Source organism: Aquarana catesbeiana, linkage group LG13, assembly GCF_042186555.1.
Source record: "Aquarana catesbeiana isolate 2022-GZ linkage group LG13, ASM4218655v1, whole genome shotgun sequence".
NCBI classification, from domain to species: domain Eukaryota; kingdom Metazoa; phylum Chordata; class Amphibia; order Anura; family Ranidae; genus Aquarana; species Aquarana catesbeiana.
In genome coordinates this window covers 54,469,788-54,483,909 of record NC_133336.1, presented here as the reverse complement: position 1 = coordinate 54,483,909, position 14,122 = coordinate 54,469,788, and the positions used below count along the sequence as shown (strand labels likewise).

The window sequence follows — 14,122 nt, the reverse complement described above, 5'->3', positions numbered from 1 at the left end:
TACTGGGTATTTGTAATGCCCCCTACACACAATAGTATTTTCCGACGGAAAATGTTTGATAGGAGCTTGCTGTCGGAAATTCACACCGTGTGTAGGCTCCATCGGACATTTTCCATAGGAATTTCCGTCACACAAAATTTGAGATATGGTTCTCAAATTTTCCGACAACAAAATCTGTTGTCGGAAATTCCGATCGTGTGTACACCATTCCGATACACAAAGTTCCACACATGCTCGGAATCAAGCAGAAAAGTAGCACTGGCTAGTGAACTTCATTTTTATCGGCTCGTCGTATGTGTTGTACATAACCGCGCTCTTGACGTTCTCAATTTCCGACTAACTTTGTGTGACCGTGTGTATGCAAGACAAGTTTGAGCCAACATCCGTCGGAAAAAATCCATGGATTTTGTTGTCGAAATGTCTGATCAATGTCCGATCGTGTGTACGTGTTATAAGTGTTTCCATCCATTTTTAAAGTATATCTAAAGCCATACTTTTTGATTAAGAAGGGAAAAGTTAAAGCAGTAATAAATTCAGAAAAAAAAAAAAAAAAACCTTCCGGCCCCCCCTTCAATGTGATGGCATAATGAACCAGTATTCATCGCGTACTAGTACATTATGACATACTTATTTTATTAAACAAACAGTGCGCTGCTCACTCGAGTATGCCGTCCATTGAGAGCACAGTTCATGCGCTGGTGATGTCACTGACTAATATAGTTACATAGTAGGTGAGGTTGAAAACAGACACAAGTCCATCAAGTCTAACCTATGTGTGTGATTATATGTCAGTATTACATTGTATATCCCTGTATGTTGCAGTCGTTCAGGTGCTTATCTAATAGTTTTTTTTGAAACTATTGATGCTGATGATGAGACCACCGTCTGTGGAAGGGAATTCCACATTCTTGCTGCTCTTACAGTAAAGGACCCTCTACGTAGTTTAAGGTTAAACCTCTTTTCTTCTCATTTTAATGAGTGGCCACGTGTCTTGTTAAACTCTCTTCCGCCAAAAAGTTTTATCCTTATTGTGGGGTCACCAGTACTATATTTATAAATTGAAACCATATCCCCTCTCAAGCGTCTCTTCTCCGGAGAAAATAAGTTCAATGCTCGCAACCTTTCCTCATAACTAATATCCTCCCTTTATTAGCTCTGTTGCCCTTCTTTGTACTCGCTCCATTTCCAGTACATCCTTCCTAAGGACTGGTGCCCAGAACTGGACAGCATACTCTAGGTGCGGCCGGACCAGAGTCTTGTAGAGTGGGAGAATGATTGTTTTATCTCTGGAGTTGATCCCCTTTTTAATGTATGCCAATATTCTGTTTGCTTTGTTAGCAGCAGCTTGGCATTGCATGCCATTGCTGAGCCTGTCATCTACTAGGACCCCCAGGTCCTTTTCCATCCTAGATTCCCCCAGAGGTTCTCTCCCCAGTATATAGATTGCATTCTTATTTTTCTTACTTTATATAGTCCCTTATCATCCCCTCCAAGAGCTTGCATACTATTGATGTTAGGCTAACTGGTCTGTAATTCCCAGGGATGTATTTTGGGCCCTTTTTAAATATTGGTGCTACATTGGCTTTCCTCCAATCAGCTGGTACCATTCCAGTCAGTAGACTGTCAGTAAAAATTAGGAACAGTGGTCTGGCAATTACTTGACTGAGTTCCCTAAGTACCCTCGGATGCAAGCCATCTGGTCCCAGTGATTTATTAATGTTAAGTTTCCTAAGTCTAATTTTAATTCTGTACTCTGTTAACAATGGAGGTGCTTCCTGTGATGTGTCATAAGGATAAACACTGCAGTTTTGGTTACTGAAGCCCCCCATTCCCTTGGGAAGACTGAGGAGAAGTCTGAAGACAAGCAGACTAAGGACATGGATTACTGGAACCATGAAGTCGTCGTGGAGGAGTGGAAGAGGACTCCAGTGGCAACCTGTGAAGCTCTGGTGAACTCCATGCCCAAGAGGGTTAAGGCAGTGCTGGAAAATAATGGTGGCCACACAAAATATTGACACTTTGGACCCAATATGGACCCAGTGTTGTCACATGAAAAGATATAATAAAATATTTACAAAACGGTTCTCACTTTTGAGAGACACTGTAAATATATATTTTTGTGTGCAGATGATAGGAAGATGAAAGTCAGCAGAGCTTCCCCCCATTTACTAAGCTCTGGAGCAGCTGCTCTTGCAAATTGCACAGTCTATTTGCCTTTAGTTAATCAGCCCCAATATATTGTTAAAATGCATGCAGTTTAGTGCATTTCCTTTTAATAGCAAGGGCTCGTTCACAGCAGGGTGCTTGCTAGAACCCGTGTGCTGGTGTGCATTATTACACATCACAATGATTCGTTTTTTGGTTCTTTTTCTGTTTATTGAAGTCTCACAATATGATACCTAATTCAGATCTATGCATTGGAGCGCATTACAGTGTGCTGGGTAAAAATGCAGACATGCAAGTGACATATTGTTTTCTTTGTGTGTCTATATCAAGCTTTGCAGGTAAAACTGTGCACTTTAAGACTGTGGAAATGATTCACGAAAAGTTCACCGAGGACGAAAATCCCAGAAGCCGGGCAATCCCTTTTAGATGTGTATGGTAAACCGGAGATATACCGCTGGAGGACAGCATATGACGAGGCGTACAATGTGAACAACCAGGTCAGTCTAGTAGATCTAAGCTGTAACCGGATGCCAGTTTATTCATCTATAAAGCCCAGCAATGTTCAGGACTCTGAAGCAAGTAACGTACCATTCATTCATTCCAAAAAAAAAAAAAGAAAAATGGCGGCGTGCGGGGAAGCAAGCGCAGTTATATAACCCTTCAAAGTCACGTGACGGCCCATTCCTCCAGTCACAGAGTGTTCTCTATGCTGATGCCTTGTTTTGGAATGTGACCATTACAGGCCAGTATCCTTAAAGCTGCACTACTGCTAAACGAATCACTGACCCAGAACAAGCGTATGCATATCAAAGGTACTGACAGATAATAGGGATGAGCCGAACAACCCTCGGTTCAGTTCGTACCAGAACTTGCGAACAGACAAAAAATTTGTGCAAACATGCGAAAGCCATTAAAGTCTATGGGACACGAATGTAAAAAATCAAAAGTGCTCATTTTAAAGGCTTATATGCAAGTTATTGCCATAAAAAGTGTTTGGGGACCCGGGTACTGCCCCCTGTATCAATGTGAAAAAAAGTTTTTAAAACTGACGTTTTTTCAGGAGCAGTGATCTTAAGAATGCTTAAAGTGAAACAATAAAAATAAAATATACATTTAAACATCGTGCCTGGGGGGGGTCCCCTTAGTCTGCCTGTTGCACATTTTTCCTATGTTTAGAAAAGTACTGCAGCAAAATGACATTTCTAAAGTAAAAAATGTCATTAAAAATTGCTCACGGCTGTAATGTATTGCCAGATCCCGGCAATATACATAAAAAATAATTTAAAAAAACAGCGTTGGCCATAAGGGAACAGGATTTTTTCTTTTTTTTTAAGGGTTACAACGGCTTTAACTATGTGGTTTTACCACCTACCAAACTGCAAATGTAAATTAACCCTTACTGTTCTGAGCCCCCTATAAAGATGCTTTCACACTGATGTGCCGCAGTTTACCTAAACTGTGGGTGCAGCGCAGTGCATCTGCGACTTTCCTGGGTTAGTTGCGCTTTTCCATAGACTTTTTTATTATATCTTGCAGGTGTGGTATGCTTTCAGAAAGCACACCAAAACTCCTTCATTCAGAAGGTGCACCAAACCCACAGGATATAATAAAAGCCTATGGCTAAGCCCAGCTAACCCGCAGGAAAGCTGCAGGTACACTGCACTGCACCCGTGGTATGGGTAAACCGCAGCACATCAGTATGAAAGCAGCCCTATACTATTATGCCTAGTATATTTCTTTACAATGACCTGAAGATCTCTTCTTTCCTGCTGCTGGAACTGCTCTGGAGACCGGGAGCCAGGATAAGAGATGAGGTGCAGTTGGTATAACTCCACATGGGACAGGAGCCAGCATAACAGAGGAGGCATCGGCTTATGCAGCTCGTGCTCCCTACTACATCTCCAACTTTACAAGTAGTCCCTCTACATTGCATTCTGTTTGATGCTCTAAAATGGTGGGTCATCAAGCCCAAACCGCAATTTACCAGTCACTTGTCCACGATCTACTGGTAGATGGCGATCTACAGGTTGCTGCCCCCGCCAAGAAATGGAAGAAGATGACGTATGCTCACATGGTTTGCAGATTTCAGAGAAAAGCTGTTAAAATAATACCTGCATGTATTACAATAAAAAGAAATGCTGAGAATGTTTTTTTTGTTAAGCAAAAAGAAATAACTGGAAAAGTCCATCAAAGATAGGAAAAAGACAAAATATGGATATAACTGTATCTGTGAAATATAACATTATTACTGAAAAAGTACTAAAAAGCTAGTTTTTGTGGATTTCTTAGTACAGAGACTGTACTTCTGCTGGGGTTCTATAATCTGGATATTCTTAATGTGTGAAGATGAAATGTTAAATTATCACAGCCCAGGGCAGCCTGGAATAATGATCTGTTTTTACTCTTAATTTCCATTCAGTATTACATGTATAGCTCCTTTTTCATTAGCAAAATGACTCCATCTGCTGTGACCTTCTCCCACGGCTACTCCAGACATGCCATGTTCCTAAAGCCGCGTACACACGAGCGGAATGTCCAACAGAAAAGTCAGACGGAAGCTTTTCATTGTCTATTCCGATCGTGTGTAGGCCTCATCAGATTTTTTTTTTTCGAAAATTCTGACGGACCTAGACACGGAACATGTTCTAAATATTTCTGATGGAACCAATTCCTATTGGGAAAACCGATCGTCTGTATGCTGTTTCGGCGGACCAAAAGCGACGCATGCTCTGAAGCTAGTACGAGACGGAAGCTATTGGCTACTGGCTATTGAACTTCCTTTTTCTAGTCCCGTCGTAAGTGTTGTACGTCACCACGTTCTTGACGGTCGGACTTTGGTTTGACCGTGTGTAGGCAAGACCGCTTGAATGGAATTCCGTCGAAGTTCCATCGGAGAAACCTTCGGAGTTTATTCTGACGGCAAAACCGGTCGTGTGTACGCGGCATTACAAGTTGTTCTGCCAGTCTAACCTGTAGTGCACATGCCTTTAAACCACAACAATTCACACTAGCTAGTAAGTATACTTACCCAGAGAAAGACTGCATGTCATTACAAAAATCTCCTGCTTACATGCTAGAATCCCCTTCAAAGAGGCAAGCTAATGGAAGATAATAATCTTTCTTGCATTCCTGACACTTTATTTTCCTAAGATTGTATCTAGATATCTAAAAAAGCCACTGGGCTGTTATCCCGGAGGAGAGGGAGGGGACGTCCCCCCCTCCCGCCACCTCCCGTCGCTCTGAACGGGGCTTCCGTCCCACCTGGAGTCCCAATCATCGATCCGCCTCTTCCGGCGGCTAGGGACAGACTGGCACAAAACCGGAAACGGCTTTGTTCCAGTCTCCTGATTGTAAACACAGAAGCGACGTCACAATGTCACTTCCTGTTTACTCAGCCGCCAATGGCGCCGGTTTTAAAAAAATATACAGTATTCAGATTCCCCCGAAAACGGCAGTCTGAATACTTTGAAGTGCAAAGGAGAGATCGGGGGTCTTTTAGACCCCCGATCCCTCCATAAAGAGTACCTGTCACCACCTATTACTGTCACAAGGGATGTTTACATCCCTTGTGACAGCAATAAAAGTGATCAATTTTTTTTTTTTTAAACACAATTTAATAATATAAAAATTAATAATAATAAAAAAAAAAATTTTAAAGCGCCGCCGTCCCCACGAGCTTGTGCAGAAAAGAAAACACATACGGAAGTCATGCCCGCATATGTAAACGGTGTTCAAATCACACATGTGAGATATCTCCGCGATCGTCACAGCGAGAGCAATAATTCTAGCCCTAGACCTCCTCTGTAACTCTAACCTGGTAACCGTAAATTTAAAGCGTCGCCTATGGAGATTCTTAGGTACTGTAGTTTGTCGCCATTCCACGAGTGCATGCAGTTATAAAGCGTGACATGTTTGGTATCTATTTACTCGGCGTAGCATCATCTTTCACATTATACAAAAAAATTGGGCTAACTTTACTGTTTCATTTTTTAAAAATTCATGAAAGTCTCCCTTTTCCCAAAAAGTTGCGTTTAAAAAAACGCTGCACAAATACCGTGTGACATAAAATATTGCAACAATCGCCATTTTATTCTCTAGATTCTGTGCTAAAAAAATATACAGTGGGGACAGAAAGTATTCAGACCCCCTTAAATTTTTCGCTCTTTGTTATATTGCAGCCATTTGCTAAAATCATTTAAGTTAATTTTTTTTCCTCATTAATGTACACACAGCACCCCATATTGACAGAAAAACACAGAATTGTTAACATTTTTGCAGATTTATTAAAAAAGAAAAACTGAAATATCACATGATCCTAAGTATTCAAACCCTTTGCTGTGACACTCATATATTTAACTCAGGTGCTGTCCATTTCTTCTGATCATCCTTGAGATGGTTCTACACCTTCATTTGAGTCCAGCTGTGTTTGATTATACTGATTGGACTTGATTAGGAAAGCCACACACCTGTCTATATAAGACCTTACAGCTCACAGTGCATGTCAGAGCAAATGAGAATCATGAGGTCAAAGGAACTGCCTGAAGAGCTCAGAGACAGAATTGTGGCAAGGCACAGATCTGGCCAAGGTCACAAATTTCTGCTGCACTTAAGGTTCCTAAGAGCACAGTGGTCTCCATAATCCTTAAATGGAAGACATTTGGGACGACCAGAACCCTTCCTAAAGCTGGCCGTCCGGCCAAACTGAGCTATCGGGGGAGAAGAGTCTTGGAGAGAGAGGTAAAGTAGAACCCAAAGATCACTGTGGCTGAGCTCCACAGATGCAGTCGGGAGATGAGAGAAAGTTGTAGAAAGTCAACCATCACTGCAGCCCTTCACCGGTCGGGGCTTTATGGCAGAGTGGCCCGACGAAAGCCTCTCCTAAGTGCAAGACACATGAAAGCCCACATGGAGTTTGCTAAAAAAAAACACCTGAAGGACTCCAAGATGGTGAGAAATAAGATTCTCTGGTCTGATGAGACCAAGATAGAACTTTGTGGCCTTAATTCTAAGCTGTATGTGTGGAGAAAATCAAGCACTGCTCATCACCTGTCCAATACAGTCCCAACAGTTAAGCATGGTGGTGGCAGCATCATGCTGTAGGGGTGTTTTTGAGCTGCAGGGACAGGACGACTGGTTGCAATCGAGGGAAAGATGAATGTGGCCAAGTACAGGGATATCCTGGATGAAAACCTTCTCCAGAGTGCTCAGGACCTCAGACTGGGCCGAAGGTTTACCTTCCAACAAGATAATGACCCTAAGCACACAGCTAAAATAACGAAGGAGTGGCTTCACAACAACTCCGTGACTGTTCTTGAATGGCCCAGCCAGAGCTCTGACTTAAACCCAATTGAGCATCTCTGGAGAGACCTAAAAATGGCTGTCCACCAACGTTTACCATCCAACCTGACAGAACTGGAAAGGATCTGCAAGGAGGAATGGCAGAGGATCCCCAAATCCAGATGTGAAAAACTTGTTGCATCTTTCCCAAAAAGACTCATGGCTGTATTAGATCAAAAGGGTGCTTCTACTAAATACTGAGCAAAGGGTCTGAATACTTAGGACCATGTGATATTTCAGTTTTTCTTTTTTAATAAATCTGAAAAAATGTCAACAATTCTGTGTTTTTCTGTCAATATGGGGTGCTGTGTGTACATTAATGAGGACAAAAATGAACTTAAATGATTTTAGCAAACGGGTGCAAAATATAACAAAGAGTGAAAAATTTAAGGGGGTCTGAATACTTTCCATTCCCACTGTATATAATGTTTGGGGGCTCTAAGTAATTTTCTAGCAAAAAATACGGATTTTAACTTGTAAACACCAAATGTCAGAAATAGGCTTAGTCATGAAAGGGATACCTGTTGTTAGCCTTCCAATGCTTCTTACTGCGATAGCCAGCTATAGATGGGGTCAAGTGGCGTCTTTTTTGTATCACTGTCATGTTTTTTTGTCAGGCAACGTACTGACACGTTTGCAGCCATTGTGCTATATGATGGGTGTTCAGTGTGCCCCTGTACCATTAAGAAGGGGTGGCTCCCCTTCAGTCCACCTACTCTCACCTATCTATCAGAATGCATATGCCTCCACTGTGTGGATGCTTATAAGTTAGTGTTAGGTACCACAGATACCAGGGTGCCTTAATGAGGCTCTGTGGCTTACGCATGCATTTGCAAATGTGTGCAGACTAAACTGCTGCTTTTAACGCATACTGTTAGACAGGTTATTTGGTTGTCTGCGGGCTGGTCGGTAAGTTAAAGCTGAGCTCCACCTTAAAAAAAAAAAATATTAAAAGCCAACAGCTACACATACTGCAGCTGCTGACTTTTAATAAATGGACACTTACCTGACCCAGGGTCCAGCGATGTCGGAAGCCGATCGATCGCTCGTCTCTCGGCTGCCCCCACCACCATCCTCAGTCAGGGTATCAGGAAGTGAAGCGTTGCGGCTTCACTGCCCGGTTCCCTACTGCGCATGCGCAAGTCGCGCTGCGCGTCTTCACTGGTCCCCGTTGTGTTTTGGAAACTGAGTGTTTCCCAGAACACAATGGGGGGGCGGGTATCTGCGGCTATTCTGCGGCTATCTATGACCGGATGTGGGTGCAGATACCTGTATTAGACAGGTATCTGCACCCCCCTCTCCCCTGGAAGGTGGCAATTGTGGCACCAGAGGGGGGGGAGGAATCCGATGAGCAGAAGTTCCACTTTAGGGTGAAACTCCGCTTTAAGCTTGTTTTTTTCCTTGGATTTATCCTTGCCCTTGTTTATACACAGGGCTTTTTTTCTCAGTGAATAGGTGCAGGAACTCAACCATGCCAACCACACACACATACCTACCAAATGGCATCAAATAGTAGCTCTTCCCTCTGCATACAACCCCCTCTCTCCACTGCCCTCATCTTCTCCCCCCTCCTTAAAAGCTTCACCATCTGTCATATGTCTTACCTTTGTTGCAATATTAAGCTGAAACACCTATCCGGCTGTAGTATCTCCCAGCATACTATACTATAGTCACTTGCAAGGGGGATCATGCAGTAGGAGCATCAGTAACTGGTCGCCAGGGAAACAATGGAGACCACAGAGGGTGCAGCCTACCATGCACCCTCTCCTGCCTATGACTGCACTGAACCCTGGGCACCTGTTCTGTATCTCCCTTGTCCCTGTCAGGCACTCAGTGGGATCTGTGCAGGAGATCTGACCTATGGGAGCTACTGGGAGATAAGCTATCACTTGTAAACGCAGAAGCTAGACTTCAGTGTTACCAAGTGATAGTGGTGAGCAGGGAGTAGAAGACCTGATGCCAGAGGTGGTGGAACTGAGTTCCCCCTAGTTCCTGCTGAAAAAAAGCCCTGTTTATACATGGTATGGAGGAACCTTGCAGAGTAAAATTTCGACAGGCTTTTGTTCATTTGAGAATTGCTTATCTCTTATACAAGTCTATAGGAATGCAACAGCAACTGAGGCTGTTCAAATGCAGGTCAACTGCATCTGCAATGAATTCTGAACAATCTCAGAAGCATCTACTCTGCATTTTCTAACTGAAACCTGTTAATACAGGTCCTAAGGGGCTTACAGCTCAACTAATCCCTACAATTTAACTGTTCCAAGGCATGCCCTGAATGATAACTGTCACATTTGCTTTGCAAAACCATCAAATGGCTGGTGTCATAACTGATCACGTGCAGCACTATGGCAACTGCTAATCAAACAAAGGCTAACATGGCAGCTTCCTTGCTTTAAAGTTTAGGTGGGTTTAGTTCGACTTTAAATTAAAAGTGTTCTAACAAGTAACTTTTTGTTGCCCGTGGCAACTATTTAGAATCATTGTTTCATTTTCTAACCACAAACTCAAGATATTATGTTTGGAAGCTGAATGGATGCAATGAGGGAAAAATTTTCTTTAGCACATTTTCATACATAAACCTGAAGTCCTTTTTAGCCCAGGACAATTCTGTCCTAGGCTCTGCTCATTCTATCATGTCATTATTTTATTAACCACTTCAATAACAGGCACTTTCGCCCCTTTCTACCCAGGAAAATTTTCAGCTTTCAGCGCTTTCACACTTTGAATGACAATTGCGCGGTCATACAACATGTACCCAAACGAAATTTTTTGAATTTTCTTCCCACAAATAGAGCTTTCTTTTGGTGGTATTTGATCACTGGTGCTTTTATTTTTTGCTAAACAAACTAAAAAAAGACTGAAATTTTGGGAAAAAAAAGTTTTTCTTTGTTTCTGTTATAAAATTTAGTTTTCTTCTTCGCTGACGGATACTGATGAGGTGACACTGATGGGCAGATAAATGGCACTGGATAGGCAGCACTGATGAGGAGCTACTGACCTACATTACTGATTGGCATCTGAAGGGCACTGACAGGCATTACTGATGGGGCACTGATTGGCATATTTATGAGCACTGATTGGCACTTTTGACACTGACAGGCGTTGTTGATGGGGCACAGACTGGCAGCTGATGGGCACTGATTGGCAGCTTATGGGCACTGATTGGCAGCTTATGGGCACATCTGATGGGGGCTGTGCTGATAATCAATGTTCTAATTATCAGCACAGACCCCCCCCCCCCCCCCCCCAACAGGGAGAGCTGCTGATTGCTCTCCCTGTCAACGTGAACCGAGGAAAGACGTTTACCAGCACTTCCTGGTTCACGCGATGCTCAGCTGTGATTGGTCACAGCTGATCACATGGTAAGAAGCCTCCGTCAGAGGCTCCATACCACGATCGGAGATGCGGTGTGTCAGACTGACACACAGCACCAGCGACCCCCCGTGGCCGAGCACCGGCATGTTATCCTGCTGGACGTCATAAGATGCCCAGTCAGGATAACTAAACCACCGCCCGGCCGTCATTCTGCTATAGGCCGGGCGGGAAGTGGTTAAAGAAAACTAATGCTAGAATATGTGTTGAAGAAATCAACTGTCTGTGTTATATGCAGAGCTAGTTTTCAACTGTACAGACCACTAAACAAGAGAAAGGAGAGGAGGTGTCTTGTTTCTTAATCCATAGAGAACTTTCGGACCCCTCTCTAGATCCCCCTTGGCCCTACAATTTTCTTGTTAAATTCAGCCACACATATCCAAAGGTTGTTAGAAGAGGGTAATCTCATGAGAATTTGTAAATGTTGAGGGTTGGTAATGCTCTCCAACTCTGCTGCCCTAGGTTGTGGCCCATGGGCACCATTATGGGAAATACAGCTCTGCATAACCCTCAAAACACTGCAACTAAAACTAGCCTGTTTCTTTGGAGCAATGTGTCACTGATACTTGCCTCTGATAGAAATAATCAGTCAAAGAATCCGGCATTGGTAAGATTTGGTTTGACAATGGACAGCATATCGGAGTCATTTACAAAAACAACTCACAGTGACCAAAATGACAAAATGACTTAAACATAGAAGAGTGACAACAGAAAAAAGACCAAGTTGTCCATCGAGTCTGTTCCATGCATTTTTTTTATTTGTTTGTCAGAGTATAGATTTACTATGTTTGTCCCAAGCGTGTTTGAATCCACCTACAGAAATCACAGATTGGGGTACAGGGCCGCTGTGATTGGCCTAATTACAGTGATCCCAATGTAAACACAGGTTGTCGGCTGCAGCCTGTCAAGTCTCCCCTCTCACAGATTGCTGTGAGAGGAGAGTGTGTAGTACAGTGCTGTGTACTATACTACACACTAAAAAAGTGAAGAAAAAAAACACTGCTCTCTGTCATCAGAGCAGTGCAGTGTCACTAATGTGATATATGGTACTTATCAGGGCTGGGCTCAGCCCCTCCTTCTCAGGGCTGGCCGCTCACCTGTCGGCTAATTGCCAGCTCCTATCTCTCCACAGTTACTCAGCTGTTGATATGTACTCTCTGTATATACTATATATCCACTGTCCTATATATCTCTATATACTATATCCCCCGTATATACCCAGAAATAGAGGTGTGACGTGTACTCTCTGTATATATTATATATCCACTGTCCTATATATCTATTTACTTTATCCACTATTATCCTTTATTCCACTGCTAATACAGTATATACTCCGCATTGACCTTGTATAGCGCTTTTCTCTCTGAGGACTCCAAGTATTGGAGATGGCGTTGGCCGGGAATCGAACCCGGGTCAGCTGCTTGAAAGGCAGCTATGCTCACCACTGCACCACCAACGCAAGGTAACATGTCTTTGTAGTGTGGGAGGAAACCAGAGTACCCGGAGGAAACCCACGCAAGCACAGGGAGAACATGCAAACTCCACCGCCAGCCGCCACCAGTGTAGGGACCTGTGTTGGTACAGCTGTACCTGGTCCTTGGGAGGGTTCCTCAGACTTTTTGTTGAGTCTTCTAGGAACAGCCAATTGTCTTGTTTGTCCAGCTACATCGATGGTGATTCAGAAGCTCTAAAATCAAAAATGGGGGCCTGATGGGAGGACCCTCCGGTTACTGGAGTGGCAGCCGCCACCAGTGTAGGGACATGTGTTGGTACAGCCGTAAAGGTCCCTAGGAGGGTTCCTCAGACTTTTTGTTGAATCTTCTTCTAAGATGAAGCCAATTATCTTCTTGCCCAACTACATTGATAGAAAAGAAAAAAGTCTACCGGCCTCCAACCTGCCCTCACAGCCGGTCTAACACACGCCTGCAGAAAAGAGAAAAGTCTACTGGCCTACAACCTCCCCTTACAGCCAGTCCATCGCACACCTGCAGAAAAGGAATTTCTATTTTTGTTTCTTTTTCTGGTTCTTTTTCTTCTGTCCAGTGCTGTCATGTTTGAGGGTTCTTCTGTAGGGGCGGCTGATGACACTTCTGGTTTTTTGAATTTCCTTCTTATTTGTTTTCCGACAGCGAAAGCAACTTTTTACTGGAGTCTCCATGTCAACGTCGCTTTCTTGAGGAAGCATAGAGCGTTTACGACGTTTTGATGGAGTCCCCTGCTGACAGGATTTCTTTAATGCTTTCTGAAAGAGGACGCCATGTTTTTGTTGAGTTTCAGTGAGACTCAGTGGAGTCTCAGTGTCATCATCACTTTCTGAAGGTAGCATAAAGCAAACACGATGTTTTTTGTAGAACTTAAAGCAGATCTCCCAGTTGAACTCTGGTGGAGTCATCTTGTGGAAGTCGCACTCTGGTGGAGGGGCCATGTCTAGGTTGCACTCTGATGGAGGAGCCATGTCTAGGTCGCACTCTGGTGGAGGGGCTATGTCTAGGTCCCAGCATCCCGTGTAGGCAGTCCCATTGCTGTCAACTGGGGTGCAGCAGCTTTACCCAATGTGACATCTGTGTGGGTGCCAGTGCACGGCCCCGAATGCACCCAAGGTGCATCCGCGCAACTGCACCCGCATGGGGTAAACATAGCCCCCACACAGGGTACAGATTCATACACCCCATGTGAGTGAGTCCTTGGACTTCTACATAAAGGACCTCACTGGCGGGAAGAGTTCTCATTTCTCCAGCAGAGAAAACCTAAAGAAAGTCTCCTCCCATCTGGAAAGACTCCTCCCATCTCTGAAGACAAAAAGAGTTCCAACCTCCCCTCATAGCCGGTCCAACACATGCCTCAAAAGCCTACCAGCCTCCAAACTTCACAACATAATCAATTACTTAATGTCGATCGACAATACATCGATCAAACATAATCACCTGTAAAAAAGTGTCTGAGATGTTGGTGGTAAACAGCCTGCTAGGCCCGGGGGGAAGCAAACCGAGTCCTCCAAATGCTACCTCATATCCAAAAGTTGCCAAGAGTGTAACTGTAGACCTTAAGCTTTAAGGTTAATCAAAAATATCACATTCTAAAGGGAAAGGTATAACAAGGGGGAGGGGGAGTATGGAAGAGGGAGAGAGGGAGGAAAGGCGGGGAGGGGAGTTTGGGGGGTAAGGAAGGGGTGTGGGGGTTCCCCCCAACCCTCACCCCCTTCTTCCTCCAACCTTCCCTCCCCCTTTTCCTCCCTCTTTCCCTC

The 14,122-nt window shown here is 43.8% G+C and overlaps 1 long non-coding RNA gene and 1 other non-coding gene across 2 annotated transcripts in view; one reads left to right on the top strand and one right to left on the bottom strand.

Moving 5' to 3' along the window:
• Positions 1-14,122, top strand: part of LOC141117085 (uncharacterized) — a 40,479-nt gene that overhangs the window by 5,725 nt on the left and 20,632 nt on the right. The window contains exon 3 of the long non-coding RNA XR_012237096.1: positions 2,497-2,663. This is a non-coding gene — a long non-coding RNA (uncharacterized lncRNA). The remainder of the gene's footprint in view (positions 1-2,496; positions 2,664-14,122) is intronic.
• On the bottom strand, positions 12,266-12,337 carry TRNAE-UUC (transfer RNA glutamic acid (anticodon UUC)). The gene has a single exon. It is a non-coding gene; the product is annotated as a tRNA-Glu (tRNA).